Source organism: Talpa occidentalis, unplaced genomic scaffold (genome assembly GCF_014898055.3).
Source record: "Talpa occidentalis isolate TD23 unplaced genomic scaffold, MPIMG_talOcc4v2.1, whole genome shotgun sequence".
In the NCBI taxonomy this organism is placed as follows: Eukaryota; Metazoa; Chordata; class Mammalia; order Eulipotyphla; family Talpidae; genus Talpa; species Talpa occidentalis.
In genome coordinates this window covers 101,358,651-101,373,107 of record NW_026555331.1, presented here as the reverse complement: position 1 = coordinate 101,373,107, position 14,457 = coordinate 101,358,651, and positions in this window count along the sequence as shown.

Here is a 14,457-nt window from a genome sequence, read left to right as displayed (position 1 = left end):
CTCCGTGCTATCTATAATCCAGAGACTTGTCACATACACACTTTAGTTGTGGCCATAAGTGGATATCTCCAATTTCCCATGAGAAGGGAAAAATTTCTAACTATGATAAGCATGATAACATTGTTAAAAGTATATTAACTCAGGGCCTCCCTGGTGGCGCGGGCAGTTGAGCACCGCGCGGTGAAGCTGTCCGCAGCCTGTGCAGTGCCGGTTTGATACCCGCCGGCCTCAGAGCAACCCACATAAGGAACAGACCTCTCCTGTCTCACCCCTTGCTCCCCTCCGCAGTGTATTTCGTCAGTCTGTCTGTTCTGTTCCCCACTCTGTCTCTGGTGAATCCTCTCACCTTCCCACACCTCTGGCCTGTATTAACTTAACTACACAGATTGTGAATTATGAGTCCCCTTCCCTGCCCATTCTAAGACTATATGAAAATCTAAAGTTTTCCATTAATATAACAGAAAAACAAAAACAACAAATGTTTGCATTCCTTTAATTTTCCTGTCTCTCAAAGGCTTTTCACAACCATTCCCAAAGACTATCTCTGGTTCCAGTAGGAAGAAGAGCAATGGAGACTGTAAGAAAGACCTAGGCCCTGAGCTCAAAATAGCTTTTATTGTTAAATAAACATTTCCGACTCCTATCATAAACAAAGGAAATTTTATCTACCATATAAAATACTACTAAAAACTGAAGAGAAAAAAACCCAGTGTTACCCTATTTAAAAAAATGTAGGAAGAACATGAGCAAACTATTCATAGAAAATGAAATGTAAATGGCCCGTGTGTGTGTGTGTGTTTTTGTGTGTGTGTGCTTAAAAACTCAGTCTCTCTTATGAGAGAAATGAAATGCAAATTTATTTTTTTAATATTTTATTTTATATAATTCTTACATCATTTTCATCTTTGCACAATGTATGCATTTTCATTTTGGTTTTATTCCCCATACAATTGCACCCCACCCCCTTATTTTGACTCTAGTTTCTTCCTCACCCAGTTCCTCCTTCCTCCCCCACTTTTCCATAGTGTGTCTCTGGTTTATAGTTGCTTGTTGATTTTGATTATTACTTTGTATTGATTAGTCTTTTTCCTGGTCTCTTACTTAGGTTTTCTAAATTCCTGCTATGGGTGAGACCATCCGGTATTTTTCTTTTTCTTTCTCACTTATTTCGCTGAGCATGATCCCTTCTAGCTCCATCCATGTTGCTGCAAACTGCATGTGTTTATCTTTTTGGATGGCTGAGTAATATTCCATTGTGTATATGCACCTCATCTTCTTGATCCAGTCATCTATTTTTGGGCATTTTTGTTGTTTCCATATCTTAGCTATTGTAAACAGTGCTGCTATAAACACAGGCGTGCAGGTGCCCTTTAGAATTACTGTTTCTCCATCATTTGGGTAAATACCTAGGAGTGGAATGGCTGGATCATATGGAAGCTCTATGTTTAGTAGGTCCAGAAATCTCCACACAGCTCTCCATAGTGGTTGGAGCAGTTTGCACTCCCACCAGCAGTGCAGGAGAGTTCCTTTTTCTCCACAACCTCGCCAACATTTGTTGTTGCTAGTTTTTTTAATATGTGCCATTCTCACTGGTGTAAGATGGTATCTCATTGTACTTTTGATTTGCATGAAATGCAAATTTAAACTAACATTTCTCATGTATCAGGTTGTGAAAAAAATCTAAAATATTGACTACACAATTGGTGCAGCTGCAGGAAAAGGGGAATAACTGTTGTGAATTGGGAATATCTAACAAAATTATAGATGTATTTAACTTTTGACCAAGAAATTCCACTTCTAGGAATCTACCCTAAAAAGATGTACCTGCACAAGTATAAAATTAAATAAAAACAAGGTTGCTATTGCAACATAATTTATAACAGCAAAAGAATAGCAACAATCTAAGAGGCCCACAACTGGGGATTGAGTGAATAACATATAACACAATCACCCAATGAAGTACAGTTTCTCCAGAGGAAAAAAACCCTGATATGTTGCCTAAAGCAAAAGATTTCTCCAAAACACTTTTGTTCAGGGGTAATTTGTCAACAATTCCATACACTGTCTTCAAACCAACCCCTTTGCGTCCCTTCTTCATTCTTGGCCCCAAATTACCTCCTAGTTCTGACACTGTTCGGGATTTTGTGTGGCAAAGCAGCTCTCATTTTTTCTTTCCCTCAGCACTTTAGGCTGTTGCTTTCTTCATCTGCTTGATGTCGCGCTCTCTCTCTCTCTCTCTCTCTCTCTCTCACTCACACACACACACACACACACACACACACACACACACACACACCCCTACTTTTATTCTTCTTCTAACATATTGATTTCAAAAATAAAGATCTAGGGTTATCATAATCTGGGTCATGACACACAAATCATTAACCCATGAATGGCCTGCTTTAATGTTGTTCTTTTTTTTTTTTTTAAAGATTTATTTATTGATTGATTGATTGATTTATACATACATTCATGCAAGCACTGGGTACAGTCAGAAGCGTAGGAGGGTGAGAGAATTCACCAGAGCCAAAGCGGTAAGCAGAGCAGGCAGAAGGACCGAAGTACACTGCTGAGGGGAGCAGCGGGTGGCAGGAGAGGTCTGCGCACCATGTGGGACCCTCCTCCGGTGGCCGGGGAGCAGCCGGGGATCGAACCGGCGCTGCAGAGGCTGACGGACAGCTTCGCAACCCAGCGCTCAACCTCTGCGCCACCGGGGAGGCCCCAATGTTGTTCTTTTAATAAAACAATGAGCACCTCTGAACTCACAATCCAAACAAGAACTACAACAAGATCTATAACTTGCACCTAACCACATGTTCTTCCACTCCCAGCCCTTTGTCCCCTTCCTAGAGACAAAGACTATCTTGAATTTGTGTTTGTTATTTCTTTGCAAATAGATTTTAAAGTTTTATCTACATGTATTTAGGCCTGAGTAATATATTGTTTGGTTCAGTTGTTTTGCTTTTGTTTTTTTTTTTTGTTTTTGGGGTTTTTTTTTAATATTTATTTATTTATTTATACAAGCACTGGGTACTGTCAGAAGTGCGGGAGGGTGAGAGAATTCACCAGAGCCAGAGCAGGGAGCAGAGCAGGCAGAAGGACCGAAGTACACTGCTGAGGGGAGCAGCGGGCGGCAGGAGAGGTCTGCGCGCCATGTGGGACCCTCCTCCAGTGGCCGGGGAGCAGCCGGGGATCAAACCGGCGCTGCAGAGGCTGCGGGCAGCTTCGCAACCCAGCGCTCAACCGCTGCGCCACCGGGGAGGCCCTGTTTTGTTTTTGGTCTTTGTAAAAGATAATGCCAATATATCATGCCAATATATACAGTGCCAATATATACAGTGTTCTGAAACTTGCTATTTATTTGTTTGTTTATTTTTGGAACTTGCTTTTTAAATTTAATCATGCTCTCCTGCCGCCCGCTGCTCCCCTCAGCAGTGTATTTCGTCAGTCTGCCTGTTCTGTTGCCCGCTCTGGCTCTGGTGAATTCTCTCACCCTCCCGCGCTTCTGACTGTTCCCAGTGCTTGTATAAATAAATAAATAAATATTTGAAAAAAAATAAATTTAATCATGTATAACAAAACTTATCCATAATTTTTACATGTATCTGAAGTGATTTAGCCTTCATTGCTTTATTCTATTACACTGTGTGACTATACCACAATTTGTTCATTTACCTATCAATGGGTACTTAGGCTTGTTTCAGTACTGATATGAATATTCTTAAACATGACTCCAACATTTATTGTTATAAGACTTCTATCATTTTGTCATTTAAATGATTTAAAATGGTTTAACATTATATCTCAATTTATATTTTCTTGGTTACTAATGTGGTTAATTAGAAGCATAGAGTATATGTATTTCCTCTTCTGAGAAATGCCTCTTACCTTTTTTCCCAAATTATGTTTATTGAGACAAAGTAGGTTTACATCTTTTTATCTGCTCCAGGTAAAGTAAGTTTACATGTTTGTATCTAATTTGTATCTGTTCAAACCTCTACAAATGTATGCTTTTCACCATCACCAGTACCCCAATGATCTTCCACCATGTTCCACTGGACTCATTCCTTTTTCATCTCCCCATCACCGTCCCCATCTGGTTGCCTCAATTTTGCAGTCAGATGTTAAGAGGTTTTTTTGGTTTGGTTTGACTGACCCTTGGTTATGTTTCTCTATATTCCACATATTCATGAGACCATCCTGTATTTGTCTTTCTCCTTCTTATTTCACCTAGCATTATTCTCTCCAGTTCCATCCATGTTGTCACAAATTCAAGTTTATCCTTTTAAAAGCTGAGTAGTATTCCATATCTAATTTACCTCAATAAAAATCAATTTTAATTTAGTTTAATGAATGCTCACAAATTTATAGTTTCATATATTTTGTATTCATATATATAAAAAATTTTATCTGTATACAGAATATTTTATATCTAACAACATATTCAATATATAGAACAAATACAAAAATTCCCTTGTACCCCACCAACCAGTTCCCACACTTTATATCTCAATCAACTATTGATGATATACTTTCTATCTATAAATTAAATTTGTGACTTCTAGAAATTCAAATAAGTGAAACAGAATATTCATTCTTTTATGTCTGACTTCTTGTGGTTTCCTCTTTGATATGTAAATTATTTAAGATATAGTAATTTCTCAATATTAGATTTTCTAGACAGTTGTATTTTTATATTCCTAATTCAATTTTATCATGTTCAGAAAATAAATTTGTTACAACTGTGATTTCACTATAAACTTTTGGCTTCCAACTGCATTTGGTGCATCCCATAAGTTTTTGGTATTTTGTAATTCCATTTTCATTTACCTCAAGATATTTTTAATCTCTTCATTTCTTCTTTGACCCACCAGTTGTTCAGTGGCATATTGCTAAATCTACACATATCTGTAAATTTTCCAGTTTTCTTCTCATAATTGATTTCTAGTTTCATACTATTGCACACATATTTGCCTATTTCTTTCAGTTTGATCTGATTTTGCTTTGTGTTTCTGAAACTCTGTGATTAGCTGCATACACATCTTGAACTGTTATGTCTTTTTGATGAATAAACTCTTTATCACTATGTAATGATCCTTTATATCCCTCACAATAGTCTTCATTCTGAATCTACTTTGTCTTGCATTACAATAGCTAATATAACTTTCTTTTGATTAGGATTAGCGTTTTATTAATTTTTCTACCCTTTTAATTTATGTCTTCATATTTAAAGTGCATTTCAAGAGTGATGTCACTGGATGGGTAATAGGATGCTCCTTGCTTCACTCTCCCTCACAAGAACAACTGATAACTATTTGTGAATTTGACACCATGGAGAGTATCCTGCAGCACAGGGATGAGATTGAAGCACTCTCTTATACCACAGTGATCATCACAGACTACATTAGTTGGCAGGAAGAAACAAGCATCTGTATAATGGAAGGTAGGTGGGGAGGGATGTATGGAGGTGGCAGTATGGGGTTGGTCAGAAACAGTTGGCTGCCAGCCCAATGAAAGGCAAACAGGAATATACCACTAGACAACTTAAGACTTCAGGGAATATGATACCATGAAGAGAGAATTACAACTTCCTAAAAACTAATCTTAAATAAATGGAAGTGTGTAACCTCATAAATAAAATACTCAAAATAGCAATCACGAAGAACTCAAGAGATTTAAGAAAACTCAAAAAAGCAAGTCAATGAGCTCAGGAATAAAATTAACACAGAAGAGGAAGACTGAAGCTATAAATAAGAAACTAATAGATTCAGAGTATAATAACCCCAATAACTGTGAAGAGTACTATAGAAAGCTATGGAAATAGAGTAGACTGAATTGAAGAACAAGTCAGCAAGCTTATTTTTTGTTGTTGTTGTTTTGTTCTGTTGTTTCGCACCTGTCTTTTATTTATTTATTTTTATTTTTTAATAATCAAGTCAGCAAGCTTAAAGATAGAAACCTAGAAATAATCCAGGAGGAAAAGATGAGAAAAGCATGACATTAGAAAAAAAATGAAGAAACTTCATGAGAACTGTCCAACTCTATAAGGAAATGGCTATCAGAATAATGGGTGTCCCAGAAGGTGAAAAGGGAGAAAGGCGCAGGAAGCTAACTCAAAGACTAATACCTGAGAACTTCCCAAAACTGGGGAAAGAACTGAATATATATGTCCATGAAGGGGAGAGAACAACTTATCTAAAGACACAGAGAACTACACCAACACACCAACACACATAAGACAAAGAAAAAAGTACCTGAGCTCATGGGAAAGATCTACTAGTCGCTTATGCATGATCTACTAAAGAGTCTTTCATGGCACAGAAGGATAGTATTATAGTTTTTGCTAACCTACAATAGTCCTGGCCTTTATATTTAAGCAACTTTTAATTTGGGAAACTTTAATAATTAATTTAACAGTTCAGAATCTAGATCTCTGCTCCAACTTCTAAGTCCACATCACCTAACTTAACACTGTTTTCACCTCCTAAAGTGAACTAAACAATATTCATGAAGTTAAGTGCCCCATGGGGGAGATAAATACATGCATACATACATAGACAGATATGTATATAAACAAATATAAATGATTTTAAAGTATCCTTTATATATGTATATATGTGTACAGTGTGTGTATATACATGTGTATGAATATATATAAAGAATTTTTAAAACCATTTTTAGAAAAGGATTGTGCAGACTTTGTAAATAATATCAAAAATAGCTATGGTATAATTTTCACAAGAAAAAAATAATTACATAACAATGTCTGTGCATATTTCCTGAAATATTTTTAAGGAAAAAAAATGACATCCATCTTCTCAATTCCTCAAATGACTTACCAAAAGTCCTACTCTTCAAAACTATATAACACAGAGTTTGGGAACACTGAGATGAGTAACACTTCATTCTAGTCTCTATACATGGTAAAATCTCTGTTCCCTTTCTCTCAAACTCTGATGATAAAAATGATAGTAAAAATCATTTAACATATCTATTGTATCTGTTTTCCTTCAAATTGAGAGGGGTTTTCCTCAGGTTGTTCAGGTTGTTGTGAGAATTAATAAACCCATGATCATTTCTTACTAAAACCAGAACTGGCAATTTTATTTTCCATATTAAAATCATTTACTTGCTCTATATATGGTCACTGGCAATGACTTTGGTCTGAAAAATTAACTTCAACTACACTATATTTATTAGAAACAATACTTTCTATAACAGAGCATTTTAACTAAATAAAATAGACACAGAGAAACTGAAATACAGTTCTTTGCACATATAGTCAATCTGCCAGTCATTCAAGAAAGTGATCTTCACATTTAGTAAGATTCTAAGTTTCCAAAGTACTCAAATAATGTATGGCTTGGTATCCGAGATAAGAAGATTTTATTTCCTGTACAGAATCTACCCTTGCATGTAACTTCAAGAATGAACCAGAGATACTTTTAGGGGGGCGGGGGTGGGAGGGGAGGGATTGGGGTCAGAATGGGGGGACTGCAATTGTATGGGGAATATAACAATAAAATTTATTAAAAAAAAAAAAAAAAGAAAGTAATCAGGGAAAACAACCGACATTTTGTTAAGAGTAGCAAACAGACTCATGCAAAAATAGCAGAGTTGAACTTCATTTTTAACTTCTATGCTAGGATAGAGAGGCTTGGATAAGTTTATTGACCCCAAGATCAATTCACTTTTACTGGGAGATACCACTTTAGGATTAATGACACTTACCAAGTGATTCCTGTCTCATATTTTCAGATACACTTTGTCTCACCGACATATTGAAAATTTTCTATCATAAAGATTCATACCTTTTTGCATCTTTAGCACCTATTTTGTTATCCCACACATAATTTCAATAAAGATAAATGTAATCCTTGCAAAAAGTCTATTCTTCCCCATACCTCTCTTCTCTTTAAAAAGGGAATATGCACTTGTACTTCATAGGAATATTGTGAAGATTAAATGAGATCATGTAGATTACTATGCCTAACACCATACTGGTTTGTGCACTGTGGTAATTGATTCTACATAATCTTTAATTATGAAATAGAATAACATTTCCCAACTTCAGATATTGTTTGTGTGTGTGTCTGAAAGCAGTAGATAAGATTAATAACAAACTTCAACCCTTAATAATTTGCAAAAAATATATACAATAAAATAATTTTGTCAAACTCATAAATTAGTAAAGAATCAATTTAAAAAGACTGCTAAGGACAATTATAAATCAGAGACATACTGCAGGGGAGGAGGCAGGAGAGAGATCAGAGGGAGGGAGGGAGGAGTGCAGGGGACTGAGGTGATGGTGCACGGGTGCATTGGTGAAGGAAATTCTATGGTTGGGGGGAAGCAAATATTGTTTAAAAATGAACAATGAAGTGAAAAATAAAAAATTTAAAAAAAGAAAAAGTAACAGTAGCAGTAGCTCTAAAAAAATAAAAAGACTGCTGCTAAGCATGACTTTAAACACTATGAAACAACAACAGCAAAATTATCATTTAGTGGGGCATGAAGTTTGTTCGCTTTAAAGAAAAGAAAAAGCTGAAAATTTTATAGCAACCACTAAAAAATCATCGAGATCTTCCTGTTAAAGAAAACTTATCACATATTTACCTGTTATGATGTAGGGGTTGAAAAGGATGTAGTGGAAATAAAATTTTGTGAATCACAAATCAGAATGCAGAAGATGATGCAAGCCATGACTCAAGCAAGTACAACAATCATGATCAAAACTGTGCTTGCATTTTCATATACAGTTTATCATAGCAATTATAAATTGTTGTTAATAGTTAATTGCCATAAATGGAACAGATGTCAGATAACAATGAATCACGACATTCAGCAAAAAACGGAAAGAAATATTAAAACATTAATCTGCATAATATTTGAGGCCATTATAAAAAAATGATGATATAACCTAAGTGCAAACCCTGCTATGAACTTGTTCAAGAAATATCAATTTTCCTAGGATGTATGTTGTAAGCAGTAATTTAGTTCTTTCAGCAGTAACTAATTATCTTTCCTTAAGCAAATTAGTAAAAATTTAAAAGGGTGGGTTGGTAGCAGGGAGGAGAAAAGAGGGGAAAGAGGAAAGAGGAAAGAAAGGAGGGGGAGAAAGTAAGAAAGACAGTTATGCAATATAAATATTACTTACCTTTCAAGAAATGAAGGACAGTAAGGACCTTCAAAGTCCAAACATTCAGGCTACACATATAATGAATCTTCCTTGTCAAATACAATTGAAGAATACCTGCAAATGCAAAATAAAATAATAAAACAAAAACATTACCAACAATTTAATTCTTGTGCTAAGTAATTTTGTGGTCTTGTATCAAAAATTTGAAAGCATAACTATAATTTCTTTAAGATACCTCCTCGCTCACACTAAAATTCTTCCAAGACCTTTTCCTCTGAATAGCTTCTTTTTATGAAGGAAAAAAAAACCTGTTTCATAAACAGCTTGACAAATATTCTCTTCGTGAGAAATACAAGAGTTTGAAAAAAGGTAAAAAAAAAAATTCTAGTCAAAAGTATTAAAGACAATGTATAAAGAAGATATTTTTCAACCCCAAGTTATTTCAAAACTTTTTTCACAATAAAATACTTTTCTAAGGAAAAAAACTTTCCACTGGAAGCCCTTATGCCCTGGTTATTCCAATACAGTTTCATTTACTTGATTATACTCTTGAAGTCTTACCTTCATAACATTATTTTTTTGTATATTGAAACCTAATGTAGAGAGAAACCTAATGTAGAGAGAAACTCAGAATTCCATTAAAGAAAAGAGAAAACATTTTTGGTTATTGTGGATTTCAAATAATATAAAATGGATTTCAGGGCCTCCCCGGCACAGCGGTTGAGCGCTGGGTTGCGAAGTTGCCCGCAGCCTCTGCAGCGCCAGTTCGATCCCCGGCTGCTCCCCGGCCACTGGAGGAGGGTCCCACATGGCGCTCAGACCTCTCCTGCCGCCCGCTGCTCCCCTCAGCAGTGTACTTCAGTCCTGCCTGCTCTGCTTCCCGCTCTGGCTCTGGTGAATTCTCTCACCCTCCCGCACTTCTGACAGTACCCAGTGCTTGTATAAATAAATAAATCTTTTAAAAATATATATATTAAAAAAAATGGATTTCAACACATATGCTTTCCTCTAAAAATGAAAATATTCCTTTTTTGACACTGAAAACAGAAAAAGATTCATCTAGAAGTTACTTTAAAACTATCAAGGATATTTTTAATTGATTCTTTTATTATAAAAAAAGAACAAATACACTTCTTATAGAATTGATTTATTAATTCTTACAAAATAGCCTTTAGTAAAAGTTTCCAATCATTCTTTACATTTACTCATTCAACAAATACTGGCTGAATGATTGTCATTGTGCTAGATACAGCCCCCAAATTTTACGGAGTTTATGTTTAAAGAGCTACAGACAAAAATCAAATAATCACATGAAAGAAAAATTATGCTTGTGATGAATTTACATTGTTCAATAAAAAAGTCTGAATATTTCCACTTCCATGACTAATTTAAACCTTAAAATTATCATTTCAAACAGCTGGTTACATAAACATGTTTGCTGCACAACCTGAAACTTTTGACCAGGAGGCTGTAAAACAAGGAAGTTAAATTCCAGGTGAAAGAAATTGTGACAAAGATTTTTTTTGAACAATAACATAAAATATGTGACCTAAGTTACATTAAATCTTAACAACGGAGAAAATTATAGTACCCTCACCCAAATTAACAAAACAAGTGGGATTGCATTTAGAAGTTTCATTACTAAAACTTTCCTTGCAGATGCTTATCCCAGGATGCTGTAGGTCCAGAGCTACACCTGGTGGCCATACACAAACTTACAAGAAACTGTTCTAAACCTTTTCATGGAAATTTAAAGTTACTCCTCTATCAGGCAAAAATAAACATTGCTTATTTTTGAAATGGCACATTATTACTTGATAGCTGGGGAAAATTCTAAAATTCAATGAAAAATATAAAAACATTGAGGTAGGTAGTTATATAACAAAGTATAATACGTTAATGGTAGGACTTAAGAGATACACAAACATTCACTGTAAAATTCATTTCACTCTGCTATGTTGGGGAGTATTCATGTTTTTAAAAATTAACAGTTTGATGACAAAGGAGCAAAGAACATGCAATGGAACACAGACAGTTTGTTCAATAAATGGTGCTGGGAAAACTAGACCATCACATGAAAAAAATGAAGCAAGACCACTATCTTTCACTATGCACAAAAATCAACTCAAAATGGATAAGAGAACAGGAAATAAGACCTGAAACCATAAAATAAATAGAAGAAAATATAGGTAAAATACTACAAGACATACATCACAATAACATCTTTAAAGACTCATCACCCAAAGCAAAGATAGTCAAGGAAAAGATAAACATGGGCCTCCCCGGTGGCGCAGAGGTTGAGCGCTGGGTTACGAAGCTGCCCGCAGCCTCTGCAGCGCCAGTTCGATCACCGGCTGCTCCCCAGCCACTGGAGGACGGTCCCACATGGCACATAGACCTCCCCTGCCGCCCACTGCTCCCCTCAGCAGTGTACTTTGGTCCTTCTGCCTGGTCTGTTCCCCACTCTGGCTCTGGTGAATTCTCTCACCCTCCCACACTTCTGACTGTACCAAGTGCAGTATAAATAAATAAATAAATAAATCTTAAAAAAAAAAGAAAAGATAAACACATGAGATTACATCAAACTGAAAAGCTTCTGTACAGCAAAAGAGACATTAACCAAAACAGAGAGACACCCCACTGATTGGGAAAAAAATCTTTGCACTCCAGTCTACTAATAAGGGACTGATCACAAAGATATACAAAGAATTCATACGACCCAACAAAAACAAAATAAACAATCCAGTCAAGAAATGGGCAGAAGAACTTAAAAGACATTTCTCCAAAGAAGAAATGCAAATGAACAACAGGCATATAAAAAATGTTGAACATCCCTTATCATCAGGGAAATGCAAATCAAAACCACATTGAGATACCACCTTACACCAGTAAGAATGACACATATCAAAAAAAAACAGCAACAACAAATGTTGGCGAGGATGTGGTGAAAAATGAAGTCTCTTACATTGTTGGTGGGAATGCAAACTGGTCCAACCACTATGGAAGGCTGTCTGGAGGTTCCTCAGTTTACTAAAAATGGAGCTACCATGTGACCCAGCAATTCCACTCCTAGCAATCTACCCAAAGGACACAAAAACATTGATTCAAAAGACCACCTGAATAGGAAAAGAAGTCAAACTATCACTATTTGCAGATGATATGATAATATACATAGAGAACCCCAAAAACTCCACAGAAAAACTAATTCAACTCATCAATCAGTTCAGTAAAGTGGCAGGATACAAAATCAACACGCGAAAGTCAGTAGCCTTCCTATACACAAACAATAAATCTGAAGAAGAAGAAATCAAAAAAACCATCCCTTTTATTATCAAAACAAAAAAAAATCAAATATTTGGGAATAAATCTAACAAAAGAGGTAAAGGACCTATACAAAGAAAACTATAAAGCCCTGTTAAAAGAAATAGAAGAAGACACGAAGAAATGGAAAGGCATCCCCTGCTCATGGATTGGGAGAATAAACATTATTAAAATGGCCATCCTACCAAAAGCAATATACAGATTCAATGCTATTCCAATCAAAATTTCAATGTCATTCTTCAAAGAAATAGAACAATTATTGATGAAATTCATACGGAATCACAAAAAACCCCGAATAGCCAAAGCTCTCCTGAAAAAAAAAAGAAGGGAATGGAGGCATCACACTCCCAGACTTCAAACTATACTACAAAGCCATAACCATCAAAACTGCATGGTATTGGAACAAGAACAGACACACAGACCAATGGAATCGAATAGAAAATCCAGAAATAAACCCATAGATTTATGGTCAACTAATCTTTGACAAAGGAGCAAAGACTATGCATTGGAGCAAAGAAAGTTTGTTCAATAAATGGTGCTGGGAAAACTAGGTCGCTACATGCAAAAGAATGAAGCTTGACCACTACCTCACACCATACACAAAAATCAACTCAAAATGGATTAAAGAACTAGACATAAGACCTGAAACCATAAAATACATAGAAGGAAATATAGGCGAAACACTACGGGATTTGCACATCAAAGACATCTTTACAGACACATCACCCAAAGCAGTGATAGTGAAGGCAAAGATAAACAGCTGGGACTACATCAAATTAAAGAGCTTCTGCACAGCAAAAGAGACAATAACAAAAACAAAGAGAAACCCCACCAACTGGGAGAACATTTTTGCACCCAACACTAATGATAAAGGACTGATCACAAAAATCTGCAAAGAGCTGATGAGACTCAGCAACAATAAAGAAAATAACCCAGTCAAAAAATGGGCAGAAGAGCTAAAAAGAAACTTCTCTGAAGAGGAAATGCGAATGGCCAACAGGCATATGAAAAAATGTTCAACATCACTTGCAATCAGGGAAATGCAAATCAAAACTACAATGAGATATCATCTGACACCAGTGAGAATGGCACATATTAAAAAAACTAGCAACAAATGTTGACGAGGTTGTGGAGAAAAAGGAACTCTTCTGCACTGTTGGTGGGAGTGCAAACTGGTCCAACCACTATGGAGAGCTGTGTGGAGATTTCTGGACCTACTAAACATAGAGCTTCCATATGATCCAGCAATTCCACTCCTAGGTATTTACCCAAAGGACACAGAAACATCAATTCCAAAGAACACCTGCACCCCTATGTTTATAGCAGCACTATTTACAACAGCTAAGCTTTGGAAACAGCCCAAATGCCCAAAAATAGATGACTGGATCAAGAAGATGTGGTACATATATACCATGGAATATTACTCAGCATTCAAAAAAGATAAACACATGCAATTTGCAGCAACATGGATGGAGCTGGAAGGGATCATGCTCAGCAAAATAAGCCAAAAAGAAAAAGAAAAATACCAGATGGTCTCACTCATAGCAGGAATCTAGAAAACTTAAATAAGGGACCAGGTAAATGAATTTAACTATAAGAAAGTGAAAATCAAAATCAACAAAAAACTATGAACCAGAGACACTTTTGGGGGGGTGGGGGGCGGGAGGGGAGGGATTGGGTCAGAATGGGGGGGTTGAAATTGTATGGGAATATAAAAATAAAATTTATTATTTAAAAAAAAAAAGAAAGTTATTACTCAGGTTAAAAAAAAAAAAAAAGACCACCTGTACCCCTATGTTTATTGCAGCACTATTTACAATAGGTAAAACCTGGAAACAACCCAAATGCCCAAAAAATAGATGACTGGATCAAGAAGATGTGGCATATATACACAATGGAATATTATTCAGCAATCAGAAAAGATAAAATCATGCCATTCATAGCAACATGGATGGAGCTAGAAGGAATTACGCTCAGTGAAATAAGCCAGAAGGAAA